This window comes from Pan paniscus, chromosome 13 (genome assembly GCF_029289425.2).
Source record: "Pan paniscus chromosome 13, NHGRI_mPanPan1-v2.0_pri, whole genome shotgun sequence".
NCBI lineage: Eukaryota > Metazoa > Chordata > Mammalia > Primates > Hominidae > Pan > Pan paniscus.
This window is the reverse complement of record NC_073262.2, coordinates 90,909,749-90,923,846: the sequence shown is the minus strand read 5'-3', so window position 1 is coordinate 90,923,846 and position 14,098 is coordinate 90,909,749. Positions and strand designations below refer to the sequence as shown.

General features: G+C 39.4%; 1 pseudogene; it reads right to left on the bottom strand.

Moving 5' to 3' along the window:
• Nucleotides 1–11,371: 11,371 nt before the first annotated feature.
• Nucleotides 11,372–14,098, bottom strand: part of LOC100995117 (protein ARK2N-like) — a 39,298-nt pseudogene continuing 36,571 nt past the window's right edge.

The window sequence follows — 14,098 nt, the reverse complement described above, 5'->3', positions numbered from 1 at the left end:
AAACCCTGAAAACCCCCCAGCCCCAAACTCCTCAGGAAGATGGATTTAAGGTTTCCTCCTGTCTCCTCATTTGGTGGCCCTATGATTAAACCTGTTTCTCTGTTGTATTGCGTATTTACTTGCCTTGTGCATCGGGCAACAGACCTGTTACAGTTAACAGTGTTAAAATCTTTACATGAATTATTTCACCTACTTCCACCCATAAAGTAGACAGAACTAGATTTAGAGGTGAATCAACCAGGTAAATGCGTAGATTATCAATCTTAAGAAGGGCACTCACAATGATTGGAAAAAAATGGGATTATGGTTTGAGTTAACTCAAATGTCCATACTCTTTCTCCACATGTTAGAGGAAAGGGGTCCTGATCCAGACCCCAAGAAAGGGGTCTTGGAACTCACACAAGAAAGAATTCAGGGTGAGTCCATAGAGTAAAGTGAAAATAAGTTTATTAAGAAAGTAAAGCAATAAAAGAATGGCTTCTTCATGGACAGAGCAGCCCCAAGGGTGGCTGGTTGCTCATTTTTATGGTTATTTCCTGATGATATGCTAAACATATCATCCCCTTTCTAGACCATATAGGGTAACTCCCCGTTAGTTATAGGGTATGCCTCTCCTTTCTAGACCACATAGGGTAGCTTCCTGACATTGCTATGGCATTTGTAAACTGTCGTGGCGCTGGTGACAGTGTAGCAGCGAGGACGACCAGAGGTCACTCTTGTGGCCATCTTAGTTTTGGTGGTATAATGCTGGCTTCTTTACTGCAACCTGTTTATCAGTAAGGTCTTTATGACCTATGTCTTGTGCTGGCTTCCTATCTCATCCTGTAAGTTAGAATGCCTTAACCATCTGGGAATGCAGCCCAGTAGGTCTCAGCTTTATTTTACCCAGCTCCTATTTAAGATGGAGTTGCTCTGGTTCACATGCATCTGAGATTTTCCCCATCCCTTTTATTTATTTATTTATTTTTGAGATGGAGTTTAGCTCTTGTTGCCCAGGCTGGAGTATAATAGCAAGATCTCAGCCCACTGCAACCTCCACCTCCCAGGTTCAAGGTTCAAGGCCTCAGCCTCCCAAGTAGCTGGGATTACAAGCACCTGCCACTGCACCCAGATAATTTTTGTATTTTTAGTAGAGATGGAGTTTCATCATGTTGGTCAGGCTGGTTTTGAACTCCTGACCTCAGGTGATCCTACCCCCTCAGCCTCCCAAACTCCTTGGATTACAGGCATGAGCCACCATGCCCCCATCCCCCACTCCCCCTTCCCTCGCCACTTTTATAAGACAACTATTAATCCTAAGGGTTGCAGAGGGACAAAGCTCCATCTTCTGTAACTACTTCAGGCTGAATAGGGGCAATCATATTCCTGCCTAACTATTAGGGTCTCTTATTTTCAGGGTAGAGGGGAGCTCAGTCAGAAAGCATTGGTATGGTGAGGGCCATTCATAACTCCCAGTTCAGACAAAAGATAATATCTGGAAGATTAATAAGTGTTCAATTTAAGAAAACATTCAGTAAGCTTGTCCTGCATTCCTACACAAAGAGTACAACAGCAGTATATTCCACAAGAGTAAACAAAATGAGTAAAATTATTCCGAGTAAACTAGATTAGAAGGCTTTCCATGAACTGAGCAACTGTTGGAACTAAGCTGATATGAGGTTGCTGGCTGATTCCAATATGCCCAAGATTAGAATATTAATCCAGATTTTTACATCACTTATCCCTCTTGTTTCTTCTGAATAGCATCCAGAAATCACTGGTTGGTTCACAGGAATAAGCAGGGTTAGCCTAAATTGCAAAAACAAACTTAAAAACAACTGATGAGACTAGAATTTAATAACAAGTGTGTCATAGTTTTTGAAACATAATTCCTCTCTCCAGTTTCCCATTTTTACTAAAGACAAATCATGATAGGACAGATTTATTTTATTATACTTGGCCTAATTATTTGTAAAAGTGCAGGAAGAATAATTATTTTTTACATAAGCTTTTTTGAAATTGGCTTTGATGGAACTCTGTTCCTTAGAAGGAATCTTAGATGAGACTTTTTTTAGAGCTGAGCCCTGCCATGGGGTTGTACCCTCAAATAACTATGAGTTGGGAAAATTCCTCTCCTCTTGGGGTACCAAGATAACCCAGGGCTCCTAGACCTGTTAGAAAGTGACATTCTTTACTTATCACAGGTCAGAAACCCTGTACAGGGATTGTGTAGGCAAGGTATGAGGCCAGTTCTCCAAAGGGCTTTTATTGGTTTTACAAGTGAAGTCTGATTCCTTAAAGGAAACCACACCATTCCAGTCAAAGCCTTGGTAAAATATCCAGTTTTTTTCAATTGTGTCCTGTTATCACAGCAAACAGATGCTTACTGCACTTATGCAAATAACTATATTGTCATAAATTAAGAACACTCACAAATAGTTTCCAAATTTTGGAGAAATCAGGTAGAGAGAAACAAATATGCTTCAAATTTTATTCACAGAAGTATACGTTACTCAGTTGTTAAAAGCTGTAAATAGCTTAAAATAGAAGTTTCCATGACTCTGAAAAACAAAACAAAGGATAAGAAATGGATTTTTTTTTTTGTTTTTGAGACAGAGTCTTGCTCTGTCACCCAGACTGGAGTGCAGTGGCACGATCTCGGCTCACTGCAAGCTCTGCCTCCTGGGTTCATGCCATTCCCCTGCCTCAGCTTCCCGAGTAGCTGGGACTACAGGTGCCTGCCACCATGCCTCACTAATTTTTTTTGTATTTTTAGTAGAGACAGGGTTTCACCGTGTTAGCCAGGATGGTCTCGATCTCCTGACCTCATGATCCGCCCGTCTTGGCCTCCCAAACTGCTAGGATTACAGGCGTGAGCCACCGCACCCGGCCAGGATCAGAAATGTTTAAAGCAAAATCACAAAGATTACTTCAGACTTATTTAGTTTATGCCATGCAGTTAACTACTGTTCTGTTTGATATTCATGAATATTTTAGCTCTCCCTGAGAATCCTTAATGTTTTTTTCATTTATTCTGATGTTATAATCTCCAAAGTTACCAGAAACCTGCATTTAAGAACACCTGATAGAACTCTATAGTTGATTAAAAACTGCCTTCTAAAGAGGACCAAAACAAGACAACAATTGTCTGTGGCTGACAAAATGTTTTAGGGCAGCAACAGTCAAAGACACAATTGACAAGAAAATTTGGTTATCTCTGTATCATACAATGATTTTATGTAACAATTTTTAATGCATACACTAAGTCATATCAAAATTATAGGAGTTTCCCATAATTTTGAAACATATACCAATAATGCATTTATACAAATACAGCTCAAAAAAAGCCAAACACCATTTCATATTTGACAATGATTCCTGTATAACTTTTATACCAAGTAAGCCAAATGCCACTGTTGCATTAGTGCATTATTGATGTCAAACCAAATTTTTAATAAAACCTTAGAGACAAATGTATTTAATCTTAATTAGTTTGACCATAAGGTAAGATTTTGATAAACTTTTTATAACCCTTTCCTTTACAAATTTTTATTAAAGAGTGCATTATAAGCCAGTTTTTACTCTAAGAAAAACCTGTTGTGCTTTTATTTCAATGTATAATTTACAGAAAAACTGTATAATACCCCTTTAACTTTAGTCAATATGTTTACACACAGAATCTCTTTTACAATTAATTTTTCACAAACCTTCCACCATTTGCTTAAGCCTTCAGCTTTATACTAAATTAAAATAATCCTTTAACCCTTTAATGTAGGCAAGAAAAATTCACATTCCCATGCCTTCTTATAATCTTTTGCCAAAAGTACATTCTACTTTCCTTACACAACTTGCATGTAGAACTGTTTCTTCAGTAGTCTCAAATACATGGTATACTGTTAACCCTTGGTGACTTAACTATTGGTGAAAACCTTGGTAAGTTCAGGATCCTAATTATGCACTAGGTGTGGGGCCTAGCCTAGGACACACCAGGCAGAAGTGCAGGTAAGGGCTGACTCCAGCATAGCTAGGGAGTGTGGCTAACTCCACATGTCCCCAGGCCTTATCTAGAATCTAATGTCTCTAAAGAAGGTAAATTGAACAATTTTCAAAAGTCAAAGAAGCAGTTTATGAACTTAAAGCATTAGGAAACTTACTATCTGACCTGCATAATTTAGACCAAATGTTTACATTTTACCAATAATCTTTAAAGCTGTTTTTATTTCCTAAAGATTACTAAAGTCACATGAACTAAATAAAAGGCATTATACTTTTTACTTTTCTGGCAAAATCTTTTATTTAAGCTCTTTTTATTTTTAAACCAATTAAAGCTCTTTTATATAACACACACAGCACGTATAAATACACAGACAGACAGAAGAAAAAGGACTCATCCTCTAAGCGGGAAATTGAACCCTGAACCTGGGATGCCTTTGTGATGGCAGAGACCAAGAGAAAGTACTGCCACTTGATTACAAGGTCAAGCTCCCAAGGACACACAAAAAAGAGGGAAACCTCATCCAGTATTTATCAGTGACTTGCAGCAGAGTTTGTAACTGTCGGGTTTGCTGGGCTGTCTTGAAAAGTGGGCTTACAGGTGTCCTAAGCCTGTGTTCTATCCTAAGATTTCCTTCTCCATTATAGAACACACACAGAAAGACACACGAGGCACATCAAAATTGCTACAGCTTAGGACTAGCCTCATAAGTTCTTTTTTCCAATTAATTAAAACTTTGTAGGAGATAAACCGTTAATTTTACTGTTCAACCAGTTTGCACAGAGAAAGAGGAAGAGAGAGAGAGACTATGGGGGTGGGCGAAAGCGTTGCCTGAGGCAGGGTGGGGAAGGTGAGGCACTCAGGGAGTCCAAAAGGCTAAGTGCTCAGGGAGTCCAAAGTGGGGAGTCCAAAAGGTGAGGCGCTCCAGGAGTCCAAAGACCCACCCATTGCAACAACACTGAAAAGTTCAGGTGGCTGCTGTTGTGAAGGGATTTTTTTCAGCAGTCCCATCACTCACAAGTTTCTCCTTTTGGGGGATCAGAATATCCCATGATCCTGTACATGCCTAATCCTGTCACCTATAGCCATCAGCAAAGATTGCAAGGCAGATTGATCCAAAGAGAATAGCAGTTAACGTCCCAGGGTGCCAAACCCATTCTTAGCACAGAGGGACTTTACTGAGAGGGGCCTCTAACCCTCCTAAGTTGGGTCTCTAACCCAAGGTTGGTCAAGTTTCCTTGTCTTTTTTAAGAGGGGCCTTTAACCCACTCTGTCTTAAGAGAGACTCTAACTCCCCTACATTGGGCCTCTAACGCAAGCCCATCCTTTACCCTAGTATATGCACCTCGCTTACCCAAAGTCAGCCAATTGGTGCATGCAAATGATTTTCCTTTGGGCCAGGGGTCTCTTCAGTATCGTCCCTTCTGTGATTCACCAGAAAGATGTTACCATACCCCACCATTTACCCAAAGTTAGACTTTGAGTCAGGAGTTTCCACACTGTGGTTGCTTCTGTGGTCGCCAGAAAGATGTTATAGTACTCCACCACTTACTGGGGATTTCCACACTGTAGTCCCTTCTGTGGTCACCAGAAAGATGTTACAGGAAAGGGGTCCTGATCCTCTCTTGGAACTGATCCTGAGTTCCAAGAACCCTCACTTGGAACTCACACAAGAAAGAATTAGGGGCAAGTCCATAGAGTGAAAGCAAGTTTATTAAGAAAGTAAAGGAATAAAAGAATGGCTCCTCCATAGACAGAGCAGCCCCAAGGGCTGCTGGTTGCTCATTTTTATGGTTATTTCCTGATGATATGCTAAACAAGGGGTGGATTATTCATGCTTCCCCTTTCTAGACCATATGGGGTAACTTCCTGACATTGCTATGGCATTTGTAAACTGTCATGGTGCTAGTGAGAGTGTAGCAGTGAGGACGACCAGAGGTCACTCTTGTGGCCCTCTTAGTTTTGGTGGTGTAATGCCGGCTTCTTTACTGCAACCTGCTTATCGGCAAGGTCTTTATGACCTATGTCTTGTGCTGGCCTCCTATCTCATCCTGTAAGTTAGAATGCCTTAACCATCTGGGAATGCAGCCCAATAGGTCTCAGCCTCATTTTACCCAGCTCCTATTCAAGATGGAGTTGCTCTGGTTCACACGCCTCTGACACACACATCCTCATGTAGCTAGCAAAATGTAACGCCGACCTGCTCCTTCTAAATTGTAGACAAGTTACTTAATTGGAAATAATAACAAAAACACATCTCACAATGCTGAACTTTATTAATTGAATATTTAAGTGATACAAAAATTACATATTACAGCTCTACTTTCTGCCACTAATTCTGAAAACAGCCAGCTGACAGTGACAGAAACTTAGCAATTGCAGGCAGCTGACATTCTGAAAACAAACAATGCATTTTGTAGTCTTTTTCCTTAGGGATAAAAAAATTTAACTCCTGTCATCCAAAAGACTACCAGATGGCTAAATAGTAGAAAGGGGGGTTTTGTTGGTGATATCAATTTGCAAACTAGGGAGAGACAGTCTCTGATGTGAACTGAAGGTGCTCTCTCTTCGAAAAGGGAAAGGGCAGGTTGGCTTTTATGCCTCACAGGGTCTGTACATATATACATTTATATATACATATATATTTTGTATATATTACAAAATAGTCATATATATTAATCAGGTTTAGTGGAAAAGCTATACATGATATGAGGAGAGTTGAGCGCATGCACAAATGGATAAATGTATAGGTAACATACATACTGTGTTTACTTTGGGGTGGGATTTTAGCATTAAAATGAGGTAGAATTTGATTATTTACATCAGAAGGTGAACTATAGGATACAAAGACAGTTTGTGCGCAATTTTATAAGCTGGTCAAAACTGTCTTGAGGTCTGCAGTTGCTTATCAGGAGAGAATGTTTGTAAGGTCCTCTGCCCAGTCAGAGTTGTAGTGGCCTGGGTTCTAAATTAGTTAGGAAGGGTCTGACAATTTGGCTGATAGCTCCTATTGTTAAGGTGTTTAGCAAGAGTGTGGTCTTTCTTGTAGCCATAGAAATTTAGCAAGTTGCCATGCCAGCGGAGCCCTGAACCCTATTTCCTTAACTTTAGGGTCTGTCTTAGTTGGCAAAGAGATGTCTACTTTGGTCTCTCAGATCACATTCTATATTAATGTTCTAGTCTAGAAGTGAACAAAATTGAAAGACAATTTCAATAAGCTAGTAATGTGTTATTTTAATGCATGCAATAAATCCAAATTTTTGAATTTGAACTTGAAGTGGCCCACAATGCTTAGCCTATCCCAATTCAACAATTCAATAAAGGCTAAATAAATATTTGAAGATTATCTGTTTAAATATGCATCAAATTATTAGCCTTTCTTCAGTATCCTCGTGTTCATCCAAACTCCATAGATTGTTACTAAGATTATATTTTATGCATTCATTATTTTAGTTCTTACAGTACCTCTTTCAGATAACAAAATAATTGATACTTAAGTGAAGCCAAGTCATTTGCTAACATCACACAGTTAGGAGGTTCCAATACCCGTGTATTAACTCAGGTATTAACTAGGTGACTTTTGTTACTTAGGTTGCCTCTACCACTACCCTCTGGGCCTCTTTGGATGTTCAAAATGACTGGTTCCACCTAATACTGGTTTCTCCTCTAATCCAATTTTCTACTTTCCTGAGAAAGTGTTCATTTCTTTGGTGATACTTAGACCACAACCATTGCCTACCAGTGTGTCCACTGGTGATCCCCTGAAGGGAAAAATTTCATCTATAGGAAAGAATGGAATATCTGATAGAGTCATAGATAAGGGACAGAAAGTTCTGGCATTGCTTCAGGCACAAAATCTACTTGCCTTTAAGATAAATTTTACCATCTCTTTGATTTGGTTCCCTGAGCCAGTAACACTCTTCCCATTCTTCCTTTTTAAAAGCTGGTTTAGATTATTATCACTTGGGAATGAAAGACTCTAGAGAAATTCTAGAGAGTATAGAGGAATATGGATTCTGAATTCTGTAATTCTGTCATCAGACAGACCTGGACTCAGAATCTAGTTCCCCAGCTTCCTGTCTGTATGACATTGGCAAAGTAACCCTCCTTTTTATTGTAGTTTTATTATTTTTTAAATAGAGTAATTCTTGGGGAATTATGAGGATTAAATGAGATAATGCAGACAAAATGTTTGACATACAGCAAGAGTTCACTAAACTTTAGATGTTATTAACTAATAAAGGCACTCAAAGTAAGTTAGCAAACTCTAAAACCGTGAGTAGAAAATTTGAATTATGAATGCTAGGGATATCTTTGAACCTATAGTTACATAGGTAAATCCAGCCACTTAGCTATACTTACTAAAGTATAATCCCTCCTACAATTTTGTCTGCTCATTCTTCATTTTTTAACCTTCTAAATAAGATGACAAATTATTATTTTAGCAGGTGAAGAATTACATTTATATGATAGCAAAGAAATGACTTAGGATAAAGCTAATAGCATTTAGGAGAAAGCTGTTGAGTTTGCATAATATTATTTCAAATGATGTCATAAATGTTAAGAGGAAGGCATTGTATGATCTTAAAGATACTGTTGTTTTTAGACTCAGAAATAGAAAAAAAAAGGAGAAGATAAAACATGAAATAGTAAGGAGATACATGTGACAATTTGTAGACTTCTTGAGTTGTCACAACAATGATGGCATCATTTTCTATTTTATTTAAATACTAACTGTAAAAATTAAACTGCATTTTCTCAGAAAAAAATTTTGTTTTCAATTCTGTTCAATCCTAGGTGATAGTTCCTCCCTATACTTGAGGATAGGGTCTTTAAAATGCCCTCTGGTGAGCTGGGTGCAGTGGCTCACGCCTGTATTCTCAGCACTTTGGGAGGCCGAGGCAAATGGATCACCTGAGGTCAGAGTTTGAGACCGGACTGGCTGACATGGTGAAACTGCCTCTACTAAAAAACAAAACGAAACAAAAATTAGCTGGGTGTGGTGGCTCACGCCTGTAACCCCAGGTACTTGGGAGGCTGAGGCAGGAGAATAGCTTGAACCCTGGAGGCAGAGGTTGCAGTGAGCTGAGATAACACCACTGCACTCCAGCCTGGGAGACAGAGTGAGACTCCGTCTCAAAAAATAAAAATAAAAAATAAATAAATACCTTCTGGTTAGAAGAATTTTGGTTAAGGATCTTCATAGTCTTGAAAAATGTGCTAGAGACAAAAATCTGGAGTGACCTGTATGTACATATTCTGTGTATTTTTACCTCCATTAAAATAAAACAATATAGTTGGCACATAAAATACAGACAATAGCAACAATATTTTACATATCTTATATAGCAAAAATAGTAATCTGAATATTTACTACTATCCCTTACTTTCTTAAAAATAATTTTTAGATTCTCAGTACTCTTTAATTTGAATGAGATGTTTGTAATAGTGTTTGACTTTGCTACAGATATGCATACTAAAATGCACTTTGTGAAAACAATAAAAGTACATTTTGTTTCATTTTCCTCCATCCAAATGTTTCATGGTTTTCTAGTGTTGCCTTAGAAAATGCTGAATTCTGCCTCCATATCCAAATAGGTTTTGATTAATTTCTTCCTTTTATACTAGCTGAGTCTTGCTTTCCTTAGTCTCATCTTATTTGTTTTGGTTCCTCTAAAAGGCATCTTACCTCCATCCTTGTATGTTGGGAATAGGCCCCCCAAAACTGGCCATAAACAAAATCTCTGCAGCACTGTGACATGTTCGTGATGGCCATGATGCCCACGCTGGAAGGTTGTGGGTTTACCGGAATGAGGGCAAGGAACACCTGGCCCACCCAGGGCGGAAAACAGCTTAAAGGTGTTCTTAAACCACAAACAATAGCATGAGTGATCTATGCCTTAAGGACATGCTCCTGCTGCAGATAACTAGCCAAACCCATCACTTTATTTCGGCCCATCCCTTTATTTCCCGTAAGAAATGCTTTTAGTTAACCTATAATCTATAGAAACAGTGCTTATCACTGGCTTGCTGTCAGTAAATACGTGGGTAAATCTCTGTTCGAGGATCTCAGCTCTGAAGGCTGTGAGACCCCTAATTTCCCACTCCACCCCTCTATATTTCTGTGTGTGTATCTTTAATTCCTCTAGTACTGCTGGGTTAGGGTCTCCCTGACTGTCAGGCCTCTGAGCCCAAGCTAAGCCATCATATCACCTGTGACCTGCACATATACATCCAGATGGCCTGAAGCAACTGAAGATCCACAAAAGAAGTGAAAATAACCTTAACTGATGACATTCCACCATTGTGATTTGTTTCTGCCCCACCCTAACTGATCAATGTACTTTGTAATCTCCCCTACCCTTAAGAAGGTTCTTTGTAATCTCCCCCACTCTTAAGAAGGTTCTTTGTAATTCTCCCCACCCTTGAGCAGGTACTTTGTGAGATCCACCCCCTGCCCACAAAACATTGCTCCTAACTCCACTGCCTATCCCAAAACCTATAAGAACTAATGATAATCCCACCACCCTTTGCTGACTCCTTTTTCGGACTCAGCCCACCTGCACCCAGGTGAAATAAGTAGCCTTGTTGCTCACACAAAACCTGTTTGGTGGTCTCTTCACACGGACGCGTGAGACACCGACCAAGCTGGTTTTGGTCCTTATAGATACTACAATAATATAATTTTGAGGCCAAGGTTTGCTTTGTTTCACTTTTATTAATCTGTATCAAGCCTTTGTGGCAAAATCAGTACTTATTATGCATTATTTTACTACTTTTTCTTTTCTCAGGCCATAACTATCTTTTTCTAATAACTCTCCAAAAAGAGTAAACCATATTTTATATCTGGTTGTGAAATTCTTAAGGTATCTCTAAAGGTATACACAAGAAAAATTTTTTATGAGGAGAATTTATAAATAGGAAAATTTTTCTTCCTTTCCCCAGGGAAGGCCTCCTATAATTGTTAAAATTTCATCAATTCAATGTTAAATGGAGTGTTCAGAAAATAAATCAATGAGTTATAATCACTTGTAGTAGGATAATAATGTATTAACTAATATATTTTACCAGTTACCCTACCTTTCTCTCAACAGCTAAGTATTCTGCTTTCATTGCTTCAGAAAAGGATAGAAAAAGTCAATTTGACTGAAAGTACATATCAACCACTTGGGGGAAAAGAAACTTTGAAATAATAAAATTTTAAAAACATTACTTTTTCACCTTTGAGTCTCTGGACAAGATATGTGTTTCTATAACATAGCCTATAAATATCTATTGAGGATCAGCCATGTACAGAACACTATGCTAAGCAGAGAATAAGAGATGGATTAAGACATCATCATCATATTAATGATGTTTACTGAATGCCCACTAAGCTTCAGCCATTGCCATGCATTTTTACATGTGATATTTCATTTAATATTTACTGCCTGCTCCATTAAGACGTAGAAAAGATTAAATAAAAAATGTGTACGCCTAGTGCAATGAACTTGCAATGATTTATATATGGCTTGAGAATATCAAAAAGTTTTCACAGAGGGGTTTGAAAGCAAAATCTTGGAGGAGTGGTGAGTTGTAGAGAGTGGTGACTTTGATGATAGGGTGTTGGATGAAGAAAAAGGTATAAGTAGGAAGAGGACAGAAAGCCAACACTGAAAAAAGCAAGGAACTAGAAAATGAAACAGTGATGCACAGCTAGAGAGAAGGTGAGGAATAGAGAGAAGTAAACCCGGAAACACTGGCTACACTTGATGATGGAGGGTCTCATATTCCAGTTTATGACTTGCAGGCATCTAGTGCATATTCTGCGTGGCTCGCTGTGCAAGGACTGGGGTGGCTTTCTTTTCCTTACATCTAATATAGAGACAGTGGAAACTAATATAGCAATTCTTCCATCCAGAAAAGTTCTCTTGTGCTCCACAGAGCATGCTTGTAGAGTTCTTCTGTGTTCTGAGTGCTTAGTGGGTACGAGCTATGAACAGGAGCAAACTTTTTGAAAAGAGAAAAAAAGCCTTTGTTTCTTTAATAAATGAGTTTACAATTAGAAGAATATGTAAACTGTGTTTTTTTTTCTTTTTTCCATACTTTGTTTTTTTTGCAAGAGCTATTTTATTTTTTATGTATTTTTATATTTTGTAGAGACAAGGTCTCACTAGGTTGCCCAGGCTGGTCTCAAACTCCTGGCCTCCAGCGATCCTCCTGCCTTAGCCTCACAAACTGCTGGGATTACAGGCAGTAGCCACAGTGCCTGGCCTCAATAATTTTTTTGAACTTTGTATATTTCACACATTATTAATTAAATTGTTTAACTTTTTCAATTTTGTTGCTTGTGTTCCAGAGATGTTTAATTCCCTTTAAATGCCTATATGATGCTAAAATGGATAAAAGTGTTATACTGAATGCCAGAATGTAAAAATTTAGGAGTTTCTCCCATCATTTTTTTTCAGGTTATTTAAATTTAATTTACTTTTTTTCCTGACTTCTTTTAATTAAGAAGAGGAGAAAAGGAGGGAATTTTCCATGAATTTGAATCCTACAAATGCCACAAACAGCTTCTGAAGCTGAAGCCATGACAATGAACTTCCATGACACAAAGAAGATGAGGAATTGGAAGGGAATAGTGCAGGAGAAACACAGTGACATTGTATCACAGTAGGTATTTATGCCTACTATCCTCATCTGAGATAAGGTCAATAACTTCTGCTGGTGAAGCCCAAGTCTGCTGGGGGCTCACAGCAGTTCCATGACTGTGTCTGCCTGGTGCTAAGATACTGTGCGCCCGAGCCATGCTTCCACGAAGAAGCACTCCAAATCACACCACCTCGAGGATGAACACACCTTGCATGTTCCTGAACTCCCACAATCTCTACTTCACTATCTGAAGAGGCAATATTAATTTCTTCATTGAGCGGTGCATTGCCGGCAGATATTTTGTCACTTGCTAGGAATCCTGGATGCAAATGACCTGCCTCTGCATTCAGCTCCTCTAGAAGCCGGCTGGTCCTCCAGGTAGCTCCTGTGTCCTGGCCGCCTCTATAGAATTATTGTGCTCTTGAACTACTGCAGCCGCCGATAAATTGTACACAGTTACCACTTCCGGGTCAGAACTGGTGTCAGACATATCATAATGAGCTACAACTGGAGGTCCATCTGGTATCTCTGCAGTGATTGTCTTGCTGCTCCCTGAAACCTCTTCATCATCATCTGATGAGCTCGTGCTTGTCACAAGTCAGGTCACTGTCACTGGTACTACTTACTGTCCTGCAGCAGGTTGTACTGCTTGCGGCAACCTCCCGTTTGTGCCTCAGTAGCCTGATCCTCTCCTTGTGCTTTTGGCTCCGATGACCTTTAACCCATTCTGTTTATCACTGGATTGCCAGTTTTTCTTGGCAGCCATAATGGATGTTTCACTTTCAGATCGGGACCTCCTAGACTTGTGCCCAACTGTGGCACCAGACACTCCTGAAGGGTCTCCTTCTACCGCTGTTTCTGCCTGAGAGGGTTCATTCTCTTCTGCGGAAGACAACGTGTCTGAATCAGCCAGGTGATCACTAGAGGAAGGGCAAAGCATGCAGTAATTAGAGGAGTCACTCTCATAAACTCGGCCAGTTGTAGGCTTGTCACTCTCTGTGGATGCTGAGACTCAGAAGAGTCTCTTCTCAGCTCCATCAACAAGCAGGGCATTGAAGAAAGAACTGCAGAATCTGCTACACCATCTTTCTGAACTTGAGATTCCAGTTCTACAGATTCATCTTCCTCCTTCGCTGTCTCTTGTTCAGATGTTTTTGGTGGGATTTCAGACTCAATGAGTTATTCGAGTTTTCCCACTGCCTCCTCTATCTTTGTTTCAGAATTTCAAGTTAAATCATGGAGCAGCCTCTAGGAAATGGTATCAAAGATGCAACAGGAAAGCAAACAAAAAAACTTGTAGGCCAAGCCTGGGAGATCAGAACTCAGAGGATTGGATGCCACTTCCTTATTCTTACTTGGATCTAGAATTCAAATTTACATTGTCCACGTGGTCAAGAAACCCTGCGCTCTGCAGTGACTCCGTGCCTCCTGGCTCGCTCAGCGCACCCCATCAGGGCACGCACCATCCCCCAAACTTAATTTGAATTTTAAATT